This window comes from Coenobita brevimanus, chromosome 45 (genome assembly GCF_032717465.1).
Source record: "Coenobita brevimanus isolate Jiangsu-jjx chromosome 45, ASM3271746v2, whole genome shotgun sequence".
Taxonomy (NCBI): domain Eukaryota; kingdom Metazoa; phylum Arthropoda; class Malacostraca; order Decapoda; family Coenobitidae; genus Coenobita; species Coenobita brevimanus.
Genome location: NC_136998.1, coordinates 1,847,387 through 1,864,092, shown reverse-complemented (window position 1 = coordinate 1,864,092; position 16,706 = coordinate 1,847,387).

The window sequence follows — 16,706 nt, the reverse complement described above, 5'->3', positions numbered from 1 at the left end:
TTGTTCAGTTTCCAGACTCTTGTTCTCCTTTCTGTGTTCTGGGACTCTTCACCCATCATTTTGTTTCCATTTGATGATCATTTATTCATTAACGTTCCACTTAGGCTCTGCACAATGCTCTCTCTCTCTCTCTCTCTCTCTCTCTCTCTCTCTCTCTCTTTCAGCATATTTCACGCTTGATTTCCGTCTTCCTTTCCTGTCTCCAAACACATTCAAATAGGCAATAGCTTCTTCGCCCACTTAATTTTTCTTCAACAGAGACAACTCACCCACCAGGACCAGATGGAGCAAAATGGAGAGGGAGCAAGACAGAGAGATCTTGCCTGACTTTAGAACTAATGACGACATAAACACAGCTGGCAGACAGGCCGGGGTGTGGGTGAGCAGTGGATTAGTGGAAGCGAGAGGACGGGGTAGAGTAAAAAAGCTAAGAGGATGGATTAGTAACGTGGAGGAATTGAGGTAATTAAGAGAAAGAGAGAGAGAGAGAGGCAACCAGATGTGATGTTTCAACAAACCATTAAGGATTCAAATCTCAGGCCTCATTGCATTAGCAGACTGTGGAGTCAGAACACCGGTGCTGCCCTGCCTGTTCTCTCACAATAAAGGCGTCTATTGAAACCAGCTTCCAGGGGCGTCATTTGGTGGGGGCAGCGAAGGGAGCTCGGCCCCCCCCCCCAAGCTTTCTGAGGGGGGTCTCCAAATCAACTACGGCTAATGAAAATATATATATATATATATATATATATATATATATATATATATATATATATATATATATATATATATATATATATATAAGGTTAACACCGTGAAATTAAAAATAATTTGTTTAGCCTCAGTACGTTTTGAGTGAAATATATCGTATGTGTGTGTGTGTGTGTGTATGTGTAATTCACCGGGTCGGTCAGGATCACTTGATGGTTGTGATCGTCAGCATTTTACCCTCCCGGAAGGGAGCTGAGAGCTCATATAGTCCGATCTAAGGGCAAGGCTGTGACCTTCACACACCCACACACCCGTCCCCTTGCTCGAGGGGGACAGTAACCAACCACTTCGTCAGTGAAACTTTTCGCAACCTGAGCGAGGCGCGAACTCCCGTCTACCAGATGTCAAGCGAGAACGTTACCACTGCGCCAGCGAGCGGTGTAGTGTGTGTGTGTGTGTGTGTGTAATAACCACAATAATTTACTAGGTATATCAATGAATGTCAATGTAAATATGTTCCTAGCATTCACACTGACAGTAACGCTCAAGGAACGCTCCGCTCACGATCCATTCAAAAGATATTTTGACCGGAGCGAGAGTGGACCGTGAGCGGAGCGAACCGACAGTGTGAACACCAGCCACGGTCTCACTCCTCTCCAATCTTGATTCAGCCCTTGTACGGGCGGGTACTGCTGCTCTCAGTCTCTTGAAAAGAGAGAGAGAGAGAGAGAGAGATCTGTTTTACGAGTACATCTACCTGCGTAGTAGTCTTCCTTACACTCTTCCCTAGCGATTTATTTTTTAATATTACCCCTTAGTTTTCTCTTGTATGTAAATTATTTCGTTTTATTATGGACATAGTTTACATAAATAAAAAACTACTAAATCGCTAAGGGAGAGGCCCTGTGGAATCTCTAAACCCACAGTGGGTACGAAATATCATTCACGGTGGACCGTAAATAGCACTACACCAGAAACTAGCCTGACAGTATCTTGTGTGTTGTGTGGACGGCTCAGTATGCTGGTGTGGGCGTGGGTGTGGGAGTAAGAAATGAGTGAGGCAGGACAGACACTGATAACGTTGATTTAGCCCTCCTCACAAGACACAAGAAATCACCCGTATGTTAAGCATTTGTGTACTTGGTTGTGTGTTATAGAGTTTCCAGTGAAACTATTTGTCTTTTTGCTGCGAGTTTCTCTCTCTCTCTCTCTCTCTCTCTCTCTCTCTCTCTCTCTCTCTCTCTCTCTCTCTCTCTCTCTCTCCTGAAATATCTAATGACCATTGGCGGAGGATGTGTGACTCGTGAAAAGTCACACATCCTTCGTCAATGGTGGTGGCACATCTACTGTTGAAGGAGAGGGGATGACGGGACCGTGAGCGAAGCGAGAGTGGACCGGACGTGTGAAAACAACCAGGACCGTGAGTGGAGCGAGAGTGGAGCGTGACTGGAGCGTGACCGTCCCTATAGTGTGATAGGGCCTAGGAGTTCATTTTGATCAGTGGTTCCCAAAGTGGACGTTGCTTTACTGGTTGAAGAACTTGAAGCTCTACAGGCATCATCATACTGCTAATATCATCATCATCATCATCAGCCGTTTGAGTATCCACTGCAGGACCGGCCTATCCCAACCGAAGTGGGGACGATACAGCCAATGTATCTCTACCAAGTGGCTTAGGCTGTCTGGTAGAGACTGTATGTAGGGTGCGAAGTGCTTGTAAGTGTAACTGTAGTGTTGGAGTGGCTTTGGATGTGTGTGTAGTCTGTGAACCAAGTGTAATCGGCTTGCGCAAGCCGACTGGGTGCAAGCATACTTTTATAGTAAGCGACACTGGTTCAACCACAGCACCCCTTGTGTCCGCCAAGCAGTACGTGGCCAGGAGAACGCTCCCAAAGTTTTTTAACCTGGCGGGGCGCGAACCCTCACTCTCCAGTGTACGAATATATATATATATATATATATCTATATATATATATATATATATATATATATATATATATATATATATATATTCAACCAGTAAAGCAACTAACAATACTGACTTAGCCATTACATCAACTCCTAGTCAAGACTCAGATTTTATTTATGTTGATGAAGCAGAAGTCACATTAGCACATACTGTACCGTTGCACTGAACCAAGATCAAAAAGATACAAAAGACAGTCCATCCACATCACAAACTCCAGTGACTCAAACAGTTGATATATCTAAGTCCCCCTATGATAAACCCAGTCAACCAAAATTGCCAAGCTACCCAAGCAATTAGAATAATAGGAAATTTGGAAGTTCCTATTTTGGTATATTTTCTTGGTAAGAATACTCGGTCTCACAAGATGCATGTTACTGCTCTCCATGTAGGCACTTTGCTGGAGCATTTGTTCCTAAGGAGGAAGGATTAGGTAGGACACCGTTTATTGATGTTGGAACAAGGAAATGGAAAGATACCAGTACCCTTCTTAATCAACATCAGGCAAGTGAAAGACACATTAATAGTATGATCGCTTGGTCTAATGTCAAGGATATTCAGTCAGGGTCCACTCAGTCTGTAGCATCTTCAGCTAGGCTACAAGAAACTGAGGACAACAGGGAACATGTAAAGTTACTTTTAAAAGTCACTGCATTACTGGGAAGGCAAGGCCTTTCTTTTCGTGGACATAATGAGGATGGTGATACATTAAATTCAGGAAATTTTGTAGAAATTTTTCACCTAATTGCTGAATCAAATCCCTCTCTAAAACAAAAGTTAGATCGACCAGAATGAGTTGATATCAGTTGTTGGAAGACATATCAAGGACACAATTTGTGCTGATCCACAAGAAGCCAAGTACTTATCAGTTATGGTTGATGGAAGGAATTACTTGTTAAAAAAAGAACACATGGCTATTTTTGTGCGGTACTTTAGTGAGGGTATCGTGAAGGAACGTGTCATTGGAGCCTATCACATGGAAAAGGTTGATGCTGCAAGTTTAGCTGATTTTATATATAAGGAGATAGAACAATCTGGTTTAATTTGGTATAAGTGTGTGGCTCAGTGTTATGATGGTGCTAGTGTAAAGAGTGGATGCTCTAGTGCAGTGTTTCTTAACCTTTTCCGACCTCAGCACCCCCGGTAATAAGGTCTCAGCCCAGCCAGCACCCTTTTACATATATTTACTGGGACTACAGTTGCTACATTACTGCAGGGTTAAAGTAACGTGAAGTAAGCTACTGCCTAAAAGTTTGTTTTATACTTCCTCAAAAAAAAAAAAAAAAAAAAAAAAAGAATGCCAATACACAGCAAAACCAATAAGAAAAAAAAAATGATGCAGCATTTCCAACACCCCCTAAAATTAGTTTCAGCACCCCTGTGGGTGCTAGCACCACATGTTAAGAAACGCTGCTCTAGTGGGATTCAAGCAAGACTACGGGATAAAATTCCCCAAGCAGTATACATACATTGCCACGCACACAGGCTGAATTTAGTACTGTGCGACTGCATAATGAATACCAGTGGCCTCTCTTCTTTTTTTCTCAATTATTAACACACTTTACACATTTTCTCAATTATTAACACTACACATTTACTAAACAGTAACACAGGGAACCAACTTTTAACAGAGACACAGAAAGCAGATCTTCAGGTTTTGACACTAGAAAGACCTACTATAACTAGATGGTCTGACTAATATAGGTCGATATCAAAGGTTAAGCTTCGCTATGGAAGTTTGCTATCAGGGCTTCATACAGTTTCAGAGGGTTCTGATTCAGAAGCTGCGGCAGAAGCAAATGGACTGTACAAAAAGTTAGTCTTTCAGGTTCGAAATGGATCTACATATTACTGAGCAAGTCCTTAGGGTTACCAATAGTTTGTCAGATCGGCTTCAAGCAAAGGAAGCCTTACTATCTGAGGCTTGCTCTCTCATACAGTCAACTATCAAGGAATTGCAGGTCTTGAGAGCTGACGCAGCGTTCTCTGATATTTTTGACAAAGCTAAAGATTTTGTTTCAACATATGAGGCAATTACCAACTTGGAAAATTCAAATCAGTTGAGCAGACCACAGCCTAAGAGAATTCAGAAGGTATCATCAGGAGTAAAGAGCTTTTTAAATGATTCAGCTCTAGGGAGAAATGAGGTGAAGACTTGTATTGCTCGAACCACTGAAATTTAAAGAACTTATTTTGATAGGTGGATTTCTCTCAGAGCCTGATATTCGCCTCACACAAAACGTGCCCCTAACAGAAGCAAAGAATGCACTTGATTACAGTTCCAGAGACTTTCTAGAATATGAGAAGCTTTCTATTATAGTACAGTCGTACAAAGATATATACATAGATGAAATCCTTCTAGTTTCTCAAATATCTGTTGCAAAAAGACATTTTCTAAGTAAGAGTGACAAGCCAAAGAATCTGTTTTAATTATATGAACTCAAACCATTAGATTGTGCATATTCAGAAATAGTGAAAATTATCAAAATTCTTCTCATCCTTCCAGTAACTACTGCTGGCAATGAACGACTTTTTTTCAGTACTTAGCTTAGTCAAGACATATATAAGAACCTCAATGAGAAATGATCGCTTAAGTGACTGGCTACTTATGGCCTCAGAAAAGGAACTTGTTAAAAATCTTATCTTTAACACCCTGGTTGATAACTTTGCAAAGAAATCGTGGAGGTATCCACTGTTCCAGTAGTTTATTCATTTTTCAATGCAATAAATACACGTAGTTTAATTTTCAATTTCCTCTAATGATTCTTACATTAATATACTCTTCTTACATGAGTCTCTTCCAAATGTAAAACCCATCATTTTATTTCTCCCACCTCTAAGCACAGAGCTTACTTTTTCACATTACTTATGTGGTTCATGGTATTTTGGGGGCAAGTAAGCTGAAAGCCTTTCATTTTTAATTCAGTTACAAATTTACATCTTTTCATTCTCAATTTTATATTAATTATCTTTTCACTGGGCTGTAAGAATGAAGTCAGTTTAAGCTTTCACCAATAGATATTTTAATTGCAGTTTGGTCTATTATCCAAGGTCATTAGCATATAGTGCAGTGATATGTACTTTACCATGCACTTAAAATTAGATATTCAACTTCACACAGAAATACTGCCAATGCTAGAATATCCATTAGTGTGTCTTTCAGGAAGTAATTGGTTTAACATATAATTATATACAGTATATATTTTTGTTTACTGCTTTAATTCCCTAAATATAGCTTTGCATGTGGCTTCAAAATGCTCGCTCGCCACCACACCCATGTGGGGAGGTGGGAGTAGGGAGGCCTCCTAAATAGCCTATGTCCCCTCTAAGGAAAATTGAAATGACGCCCCTGCCAGCTTCAGGTCACATCTCAGCGAAGCCAGGGATTAAAATGCAGTTTCTCCTTTTACACTGCATTCCTTCTGTCTCCATTCGTTGTTCTTCAGGTTAAGGGAAACTTCTTGTAGTGAGAAGGGCAGAAACCATATACGTTATTTTTGTCACTGCTGGGATGTCTTGTATATCCAAATATTGATTTCGTCAGTCGATTTTATTTATTTACTTACTTTTTAGAGAGAGAGATCTGTTAGTGAGAAAGGCAGAATCTATTTCCACCTTTTTTTTACTGCAAGGAAGGGTATTGGATGAGGGTTATAAACGAGTCTCTTCCTACCATCTCATAAACATGCTCCGTTACTTCGAGTATTTGGAAAACACTCATTATTAAGATCAATTCTGAGAAATTAGTTTCAGTGGACAGGGGAAATGTTAGTGAGTCGTTAAGAATGACTGCTGTAAGAAGGAGAGAAGTAGGAAAAAGCTACCATGATAGGCAGAGTACTCAGACCTTATCCTTTCAGTGGAGTGATTCACCCATAATACAAAGTTTCTGGTTAGTGTCTGTCGCTGCAGCCTGTCAGATGATGGATGAAGTACATGTTCATCAGAAGTGAATACAAATTTCACTAATATATTTAACGATGTAGCTATTTAAGCAAGAGGCAGAACACCGCAAAATAGTAGCTGCTAACTTTCACTGAGTACAAAAATTCATATAAAGAAAAGAAGGAATATGAAATAGCTGAACTACAGAGGACCAACAACACTAAAAAAAAAAAAAATGAAGACATTCACATATTTAAAATGAACACAAATTAAGAATCCATAAAGAAAAGAGGACGTCTGAAGGAAATCAAGCGAAGGCTTGATACAGGGAAAATAATCTGTGCTCTTAGAAATTTAATTGAGGAAATAGTAAGCAACATATATGAAGCGATAAAAATAGCCGACGAATTAATCAAAATTTTCGGTGGCAATATACTCGTAATTTAAGGAGAGGGAAATAGTGGATACAGCCATACGCAACTTCATATAGTTGTTTTTGTTGTTTGGATATTCGTCCAGGTAGTACTGGGACATGGGCAAACAGACAGCCCATCAGGGATGCGTGTGTAGCGAGTGTGCTGGAATTAGCAAGGAAGAGGGTAGTTCCTAACCATACGGAGTAGTGTATCGAAAGGGGTCCTGGCAACAATGCCTACAACATCAGTAAAGTTGTTGCCTGATTGAGCAAGGCCCGCGTCGGGGCAAGACTAGAGCAGGGATGTGGCGGGGCAGTAAAGGAGGTAATGAATGAGAGGCACTTCAGACCTGTCCAAGCAATGGGGACACGGATCTGGCTCTGTACCAGCAATTTGTTTAAAACAGGGGAACCCTAGGCGCATTCTCCGGAGTCTCATGACAAGGTAGTTAGGAAGGCCCGGGGGAGGCAGCAGGGGAGAATAAGGTGTAGCGGTGGCATACCATGCCACGGAGATAGAGCCCCCGGAAATGCAAAGCTGATGCTCCTCCCTGGACAGCCTGCCTATGGTAGCAGTCAGAGGCCAAGAATGTATGAGGGGCCAGAGTGGAGGGGGAACGTGATCTCCGGAAGAGAGCAGGCAGAGCGTACCACTTCATCAGCAAGTTCATTGCCAGTGATCCTGAAGTGGCCTGGGAGCCAATGATGAATGATAGTGGCACCCCTCCAGACAAGGAGGGTTGTAACTGTATAAATGGCTGTCAGGGGAAAGACATTGTCATGAAGGGAGAAAGAGCTCAGCCACCGAAGGGAGGAAAGAGAGTCTGTATGGATAACGATGTGTTGGTGATGGTGATGACGGGCGTGGCGCAACGCACCCAGGATGGCTGCAATCTCTGCCTGGAAGGGAGACACATCCTGGGAGAGGCACCACGATTTGACCAAGCTCCCAAAGACAAAAGCAGACCCAGCAGAACCATCAGGGCAAACCGAGCCATCAGTAAAGTAAGTAGCCAAGCCCAGCGAGTCCAGAGCAGCCACCTGACTGAGACCCTCCTGACGAATGATAGCAGGAATAGAGGAGCGAGGTTTGGCCTCCAACAGACAGAGAATGCAGAAAGGAGGCAGACTCCATGGTGGTGGATCTACAAACCCAGGGAACGGGGAATCAGAGTCTTGGCAGAGATTTGGAGCAGCTCCCAAATCATGAATAAGGGCAGCTGTGGTTTGGGCCCAATCACGTTGGGGGAGTGGCTCAGGTGGGCAGCACAACAGGCGTTTTAGTAGGGCAGAGACAGGCAGGTGAGGCCGGCGCTGCACCAGCTGGAGAGTGATAACTGCTGCACTTAGCGCAAAGTGGAGCGCCAGTGATGGCAAACCACTCTCCATATGCAAGTTTGCAAGCCGGGTCCAGTGAGGAGCGCCAAGCATGAGACATAGTGCATCATTCTGTATGACTTTTAGAGATCTGGAGATCGGCAGAGAGAGACCAGTCATACAGATTGCTCCGTAGTCTACCAGAGATCGTATGGAGTTAATGTAAAAAGTGCAGAGGACAGAATAAGATGTCCCCAGACTCCATTTTGAGAGGTACCGGAGAGCCGCCATGCAGGTGGAAGCACGCTCCCGCAGGTATCGTACATGGCTTGCAAAGGTAAGGCCTCTGTCAAACCAGATCCCCAGATACTGGTGTGTAGAGATGAGGGCGAGCTGGTGGCCCCCAAACAGCACTGGAACGTCTGGGGGACGGAGGCCGAAAGGCAGACGCTTTGTCTTGTCCAGATTGATTTTCAGCCCTAGCTCGTTGCATTTTGCATGGAGTCAGGAGAGGGCAGAATACGCCTGTGAAAATCAGTCCCGGCATGTGAAGACCAGGGCAAAATCATCGGCATAGCAGAGTAGAGTGTTGCCTGGCCCATAGTCAACAGTCAAAAGCCCCTCCATCAGGATGTTAAAAAGGAGAGGGCTTAGGACGCTTCCCTGGGAGGTGCCATTGGGATGCAGATGGAAAGGGAAGAGGTGTCCCTGAAAGCGGACCCCCGCAGAGCGATCATGAAAGAAATCACGGATCCAGGATAAGAGCCTGCCTCCCACACCCCTGGCTGCAAGAGCTGCCAGGATAACAGTGGGGTTTGCCAGTTCAAAAGCCTTCTCAAGGTTGAGGAAGACAGCCATTCCCCTTTCTCCCCTCAGTTCCCCAAGGAATTTTGCAAGGCAGTGAGTGGCACTCCTGCCTGGATGGTAAGCATAAATCCTTGAGTGCAGCGATCCCAGCCGCCAATCAAGACGAGCCTGCACAACCCTCTCAGCTGTCTTAGCAGTGCAGCTGAGAAGGGAGATGGGGCGCATGGCGGCAGGATCGTGAGGCTTTGGAATCGGGTGGATGACAGCCATCTTCCACGACCTCGGCAGCCGCCCCTCAGGCCACGAGACGTTGAGCAGCTCAAGCAGACGCTCACTAACGCAGTCTCCAGCGTGCCAAAAAAACAGAGTACATGAGTTAATTGAGTCCTGGCGCAGTGTCCTCCCTGCATCGCAGTGCTTTCTGAAGCTCCCCGCTGGTGATTGGACAATCAGTGGGGTCAGGCCTATCACAGGCTGCCTGAATAGCTGCAGCACAAGATGCGGACAGCTGCACCTGCAGGGCCCTGATGGACTGCGGGAGATCGGAAGATGCAGAGCAGTCAGTGAAGTGCTGAGCAAGACAGCTGGCCTCAGCAGCAGGGTCAGGATGGGAGGGCAGACGAGGAGGACATGGACCAGAGACGGACCTGATTCTCCTCCACATCTCACGGAGAGTGGAGTGAGAGTATAGGGTACGACACCATCTGATCCACGCCTCCTTCTTAAGGCGGCGCTTCTCAGAAGTCACATGTCGCGTGACAACAACCAGGTACCGGCGGTGCAGAGATATACGGCGCTGCTGGTACTGCTCGCGTGCTGCATTAAGCCTCCGGTTCAATTCCTTAACCTTGTCGCAGTAGAACCAGTCATCTCAGTAGCACCTCGCCGAGCAATGCTGCGACAGGATGGCAAGAGAGGCAGCCTGCGAGAAAATATTGGCCACCTGATCTGCTTGGCTCTCGAGGTCTGAGGCAGGAGATGTCGTAAAGGCCGCTGTAAGAGCACGGTCAAAGGCCGCCCAATCCGCTTTGCGTAGGTCCCACCGTGGCGGGGGGCGGGAGGGGAATGAGAGGCAGGCTGATAGCAAGGGCAAAATGGTCACTCGCAAGGTGGGAGGTGAAGTGACCATGTAGCCACACCTGCGAGGGGAGTTCAGACAAAAGAGAGGTCAAGGCGACCTCCCCCAGTATGGGTGGGCACTGATATATCATCTAATAGGGAGACACCACCCATCTCCCCCAGAACCAAAGAGATGTGCCGCCCTGCTTCACTGGACTGAAGAGGCAAAGATAAAAGGGCGTGGTGGGCGTTGAAGTCACCCCCAACATACACAGCACCCTTGGAAGCCTGGGAGAACAAGTGTCCCATTTCCAGGGTGCTTCTGAGACCTCGGTATATATTATATACTGCTAGGGACAATGACACCAGGTGGAGGACCACATCCTGAACCTCCACATCAGGTCCACAGAAAGGAGGGGGGTCACAGTCTGTGCACGCAATGTGGTCCTGAACCAGGATGGCGGTACCAGAAGGCAGCAGAGTCTCCTAGAGAAGGAACACCTGCAGCTGGTCCCTGGCCACCACCTCTTGCAACAGGGGAAACTTGGCCCTGGCCCCTAGGCAATTCCAATGGATGATTGTGAGGCGGGAGGCTCCAGCTCGCTTGTAGGAGCAGGCAGCTACCCTTTGCCTTCCAGGGCAACCTGTGTCACTGCCACCGTCATGGCTTCCTCCTGTGTCAGCTGAGGCTCTGATGATGGAAGAGGAGGGCAAGGTGCCGGGGAGGCTGGGGTCGGTGCAGCAGGGGATTGGGTCCTGTCCCAGCGAGCTGATCGGGCCACCCGCTGAGGGAGAGGAGGGGCGCACAGCTGCCGCTTCTGCTTGATTGCGTCATCCACAATGCGGTCAACAGCGGTGAGAATGGGGGCAGAGTTCATTTGCACCCCTAGGGCCGCCACTACACTCTCTGTGACTGCTACCGCAATCATGGAGGCCAGCATTTTCATCTCCTTCAGAAAGAAGAATGGGGTCACCTGGGTGGGAGGCAGGGGGGGACTGGGGGAAGGATTGATCTGAAGGCCCTGAGAGGACAGAGACGAGTGGTGGACTTTGGCCTCCATTTGTCCCTCAACAAGAGCGGAAGGCAGTGGCGGGAAAGCAGCCTCGTCCAGAGTGGGTGGACTTGTCGGATGGGGACGGCACTGCTGGCCCCAAACAAAAGTGCCTGGGGGAGCTGGAGTGGCGATGGTGGACAATTGCTGCCAGACCCAGGCAGCCTGCCTCTCTCGCCCCTGTGTCACCCGGTTCACCCTCGCAGGACATCTGAGGTGCCATGCGTGGTGCGATCCAGAGCAGTTGAGGCAGTGGGAGGTGATCGGCTCCTTGGCCTTGAACTTGGCAAAGCACTGCTTCATATCATGACCACCGCTGCATATGCCGCAGACGATGGGGCAGGTGCAATTGGCCCTGTGGTGGCCGAACCTCTGGCAGTGATAGCACTGCAGCAGCTCAGGCATGAAGGGGCAGAGCCAAAACGTCCCCCAGTTCCCTAGATCAAGGGACGGGACAAGCGGTCCTTGCAGTGTTACACAGACCTGCTGTGTCTCGTCCCTTGTGCGGTCATGTTGATGTGTGGCTTCCTCAACCAGTTCGTGCTGTAGCAGGATAGCCACCAGGATGCGCCGGGGATATCCCATCACAACTGCCTTGGTCATCCGAATGCCCCGATGCAGCTCCATAACCATTACTGGTGATGCCTCGTCCTCCGCCACAGCTCACAATTGTCAGTAAGGCTCCTTAGTTGCTGGTATTAGGACACAACTGTCATCCCGGCCATATTGGTTGGTGACCCAGAGTTCGGACAGGTGGCATTCGAGGGCTGTGACTGTGTTGTAGCTCGTGGGGTACCCTTCTTGACAAGGGACCCGGAAGGCAGGGGTTCAGAGTGGGGTGGCAGAGGAGCCACAACCATTAGGGAGGGACGAGAAGCTGGTAGGGGCCTCCGTGGAGCCACCGTGCTGGAAGCCAGGGACGATCTGTTTCCCCGTGTTGAACATCTTGTTTTACGGGACACTAAGGTGAAGCCATCAGCGTCCTGGGAAGCAGAATGGTCAGCAGGAGCAGCACCTGGTGCAGAAGGAGCAGGAGGCTGAGGGGGGCCAATGGGCCAAACACTTTAGACCTTACTAGCCGGAGCAGAGGAGGAAGGTCTGGAAGTAGCCCGCACAGGACGTGGCAGGGGCTTGGTGCGAGAGGCGGAGCAGCTAGCATGATGAGGAGAAGCAGAGGCGGCAGAGGTGGGGGAAGGAGCAGGAGGAGCAGATGTGATTTCCTCTATAACTTCGTGATGGCGTGCCATTTTGGCTCGAGGCGAAGCAGAGGAAGTGCGGCTTGTGGCCGACGAGCGCTGATTAGCAGCCGCCCCTGCAGGAGCAGGTGTAAGTCGTGAGGTGGTAGGCACATCACTCGCCACTGAGACAGCAGTCTTAGAGGAGGGATGGCACACACGCTTCGCCCAGGCAACAGAGGCGGGTGTACCAGGCCCTCATGGAGGGAGCAGGAGGCGTGTGGACCCTCTAGGGCGAGGGATACCAGACCCCTTCATCCCTAACAGATGGCCAGACACACACAAACACTCACAGAGAACACACACAGAAAAGGACAGGCACACACACACACACACACACACACACATACATACACACAAATGGCTAGGTCCCTACAGTGACAGGCAACCTATGCCCCCCGCCCTCTAAAGGGCAATGTAGAAGGCCCTGCCACTGCCCCTTTTGGGTCTTCCCTACTCTAACAGAGCCTCCCTCAGCGCTTCCTATGACCAGGCCCTAATGGCCCCCTCTCATGGAAGTGCCCTAACAGCACCCCTTCAGGGTTCGGCTTCGTAATATGCTGAAGGACACTGACGGCAGCCGTTAAACACACACACACACACACACACACACACACACACACACACACACACACACACAGACACACACACACACTCACACAATCACACGCACCCAACACACAAAGGCAGACAGACGCCTGGCAGCCTGAGACAGAGTCCCAGCAAAAGTGCACTAAACAGAGAAAATTCCCTTTTAGTGCTGGAGACTAAGTCTCTAAAGGCAGAAAACCAGGTTAAATTACGAAAATTCTTCCTCTATAAATGAGGCAGAGTCTAGTGCTAGATGCAAATTCGCCAGAGTTCCTTACAGCACAAGACCTAGGCAAGGAGTCCACTTTATATAAGACGTAAAGAAAGCCGTGGGCAGAAAGACGAGGGGCAAGTAAGGAGAAACTAACGATCTACCACCTGTCATGATAAGGCTGCCAGTGAATTTTCATTAACCCTTTCGTGCGTGGATAAGTTAATAAGTTTTGTGGGACATGACACACCTGCTTTTCTCCCCTCCCTCCCTGCCCATCACGCGCTCCAAAAATGCATATTCTCGGCTTATTTCCTCCACCCAAACATGTTTATTTTGCCACAAAACCCACATATGCCTGTTCGTCGATGTTTGTTCTACATGATAAGCAAAAAAAGAGCACACACACACAAAAACACGCATACGTACATTAGGGCCATGTGAATAAACATTCAAGAGCATACATTTCACTTCCCAACATCAGAAGTCGAATGTTTACTATTCAATCACTACATGTTATACCATCATTGGGAAGAGAATTTTATTAGCTTTCGAATGCCGGAGGTCCCAGTTTGATACGAGGTATGGTATTCGAGTAATAAGTGAGAAAGTAAAACCCATTTCCGACAGACAACAGTTTTTTTATTTGGGGAGCTCTAGTGAAAAACTTTTCGTGCCACTGTCATGTTTTTATTTTACCATACTATGCAGAATTTAATTGGCTTTCATTTGAACCCAAACAGTGATCCTAGGCCTCATAGTTTTCGAGAAAAATACAAAAAACTATGGTGCACCCATGCCATGTCGTGATTGTAGGACATTTTCCGACCTTCCTCTAAGTTACTGCACGTGCTTCACCAATTCTGTGTACACTAGATATGCACACTATATTCACATGATTCACTGTCACTATTATTATAGCTGAATACTCACATTTGTTGCAGGGTAGAGGCAGTTTAGTTGAGTAGAAACAGTAGCATAATCTTTGTTGGGCCAACGGCTGATAACGACCAGGACTGCTTCACAAACACCAAATCTAATCACAACAGTCCCCAAACACTATACACAAGCACTACTGGTATAGTGAAATGTGTTGCATGGCTGGGACGGGAGTAAGAGTGAGAATTTAAAGGGACAGAACCGCACAGTACCTTCCCCACTCGCAGCTCATTTGGTACTGAATAACCTGTCCGCTTTCTTGCTGGTATTGGGACCCACGGTTGCCAATTCATTACTTTTGATGAGGAGCAGGGAAGCTATGATGCCTCCAAAAATGACACCGATCAGCTGAAAACTTTTCTTCTGACAAAAGTTTTTATGCTTTAATGACACCAAAAACGTCAATGAGTATAGTCGCAGCCACACCCCTATGACGACATACGCGTCATCGTGCTGGAAGGGGTTAAATGAATTAGCAAAACCATTTATGAAATACTCACAAGTAAACACACTTTATGGTACGGAAAAATGTGTCATATTCCTCCCCATAACAGAATAAACTTACTGAACTACCAACCTTCCCCCCGTTGTATACAAACTTAAAAAAAAAAAAAATACAGGAAGCTGAATTAATTCTTCTGTAAATACAAGGCACCCAAATAAAAGTGGGATTTCATAGTAGTTGCTCAACAATCGTCCATATTGAAGCCATTACCCAAAGACTTGAAAGAAATTCATGATGCTAGAAATCTCTGTGGAAGGAATTTATGAGTCATTAAAAACATTTGGTTCGGTTGATCCAGCTGGAGTGACGAATGCACTTCTAGAAGACAGAGCAGAAGGACCTTTTCTTAAATTGTTGAAAGATATTTATAAAAGAACTGCCACTGTCGATAAGGAGAGGTGTTAGCCGCATTTCACACAAGTTACTTAACATATGCATAAAGAATGTTTTCAGAAGTTTAGATGGGAATGACAAAAGATAAAAAAAAAATTAGTAGAACTAATGAATAACCTTTTTTTTTTTTTTTTCTTTTATGACAGTCTTTTTCCATGAATCACGGGAGGAACAACAAGAAATGATACATGTTGTGGGTGTGGCTTCTGAAAGTTAGCCCTGAAATGAATCTGAAGAACACAAAAGGTTTATTTATTATAGTGTGTTGAGTCCCTTCAGGTGAAAATAGGAGATGAACAACAATAATATGTTGAAGAATGCATACAATTTGCCCATGGCAGGCAATTCAGACAGTTCATGACTACGAAATCAAACAGGAATAAGAGTAGGGTTGTGAGTATTTGGTTACTACATGAATGTTAAGTGAGTGTGTTTATGCCCAAAGAAATGCCTTTATGTACAGTGAGTGCAGCGCACGTTAATTTTATGGACTGAAAACCAGGAGAGAAAGTAAATCGTTGATTCGTACACATACGAATGCTCAGAGTGGAATGGAGAGGACAATGTTTGGTTAAACAGAGAGAGAGAGAGAGAGAGAGGAGGGAATGAATAAAGTATATGATGTAGTAAACATTGTAGAAATGCAGAAGTGAATGTGAGCAGAGCACATCTTTCCTCAAATTCAGTATTTTGAAGAGCCCTTTTTTCTCACAAACTACTTTCAGACCACGAGCGTGTGTTCTGCTAAGATCGCTCCACTGGGAGTCTTCCCACCTTCCCCTCTGGTTCTTGGTTTTTCTTCTCTTTCTGGACTCTGCTGAAACCTTCATCATTTTGCCTAACATACTGTTACATCCCAGTCCCCACACTGCCACAGGCTCCAACAGCAGTAATACAGTACAGGAAGGACGTTGCCCAGTGAGTTGTTCTTCCTATGGTCAGCCTTTATTTACACAAGATCATCTGAGGCGAAAATAAACACTGACTTCTTAAAGTTCACTGTCTTTTTTTCTCCAAGTAATTCCACCTGATGCCTTCCAACTTCACTGTTCTCACAAGCACTGGAGCTATACAGTACACACTTTACTATTGCTATTGAACTTAATGCTTAATAACACTTCACAGTTAGTACACTTCACTGTTTTCTCAAGTACCAATGATATACAAACTCCAGTAACTCGTCAGTCTTTGCCACTGTTTCTACAAGCACCGAAAGTACACAATCTTCACTGACACCTCACTGACATTGCACTACACCAAAACCGACTGCACTTCACACAAACTGACCTGAAACCCGACTAAACTTGTAATAATCTCTACCCCATCTTATATAAGCTTGCATTATTCTAGAAAGACCTACTTCTCAAATATTCTCGGACGTGCTGGTCTTGTACTTTCCCCTAACAACAGTAACCAACTAGGAGACATCAAAACATGCTAGAGTTTTCCTACATTATATAACACCCTAAATTATTTACCATACGAACTTATATTACATAATTTAACAAACAATCACATAAATAAAACATCATAGAGAAAAAGAGCACAAAAATTAATGCATAACTTAAGAAATAACTATGTTCACAAACAGCAGGCAAACTCCCAACTCTGACTTGTCCCGGA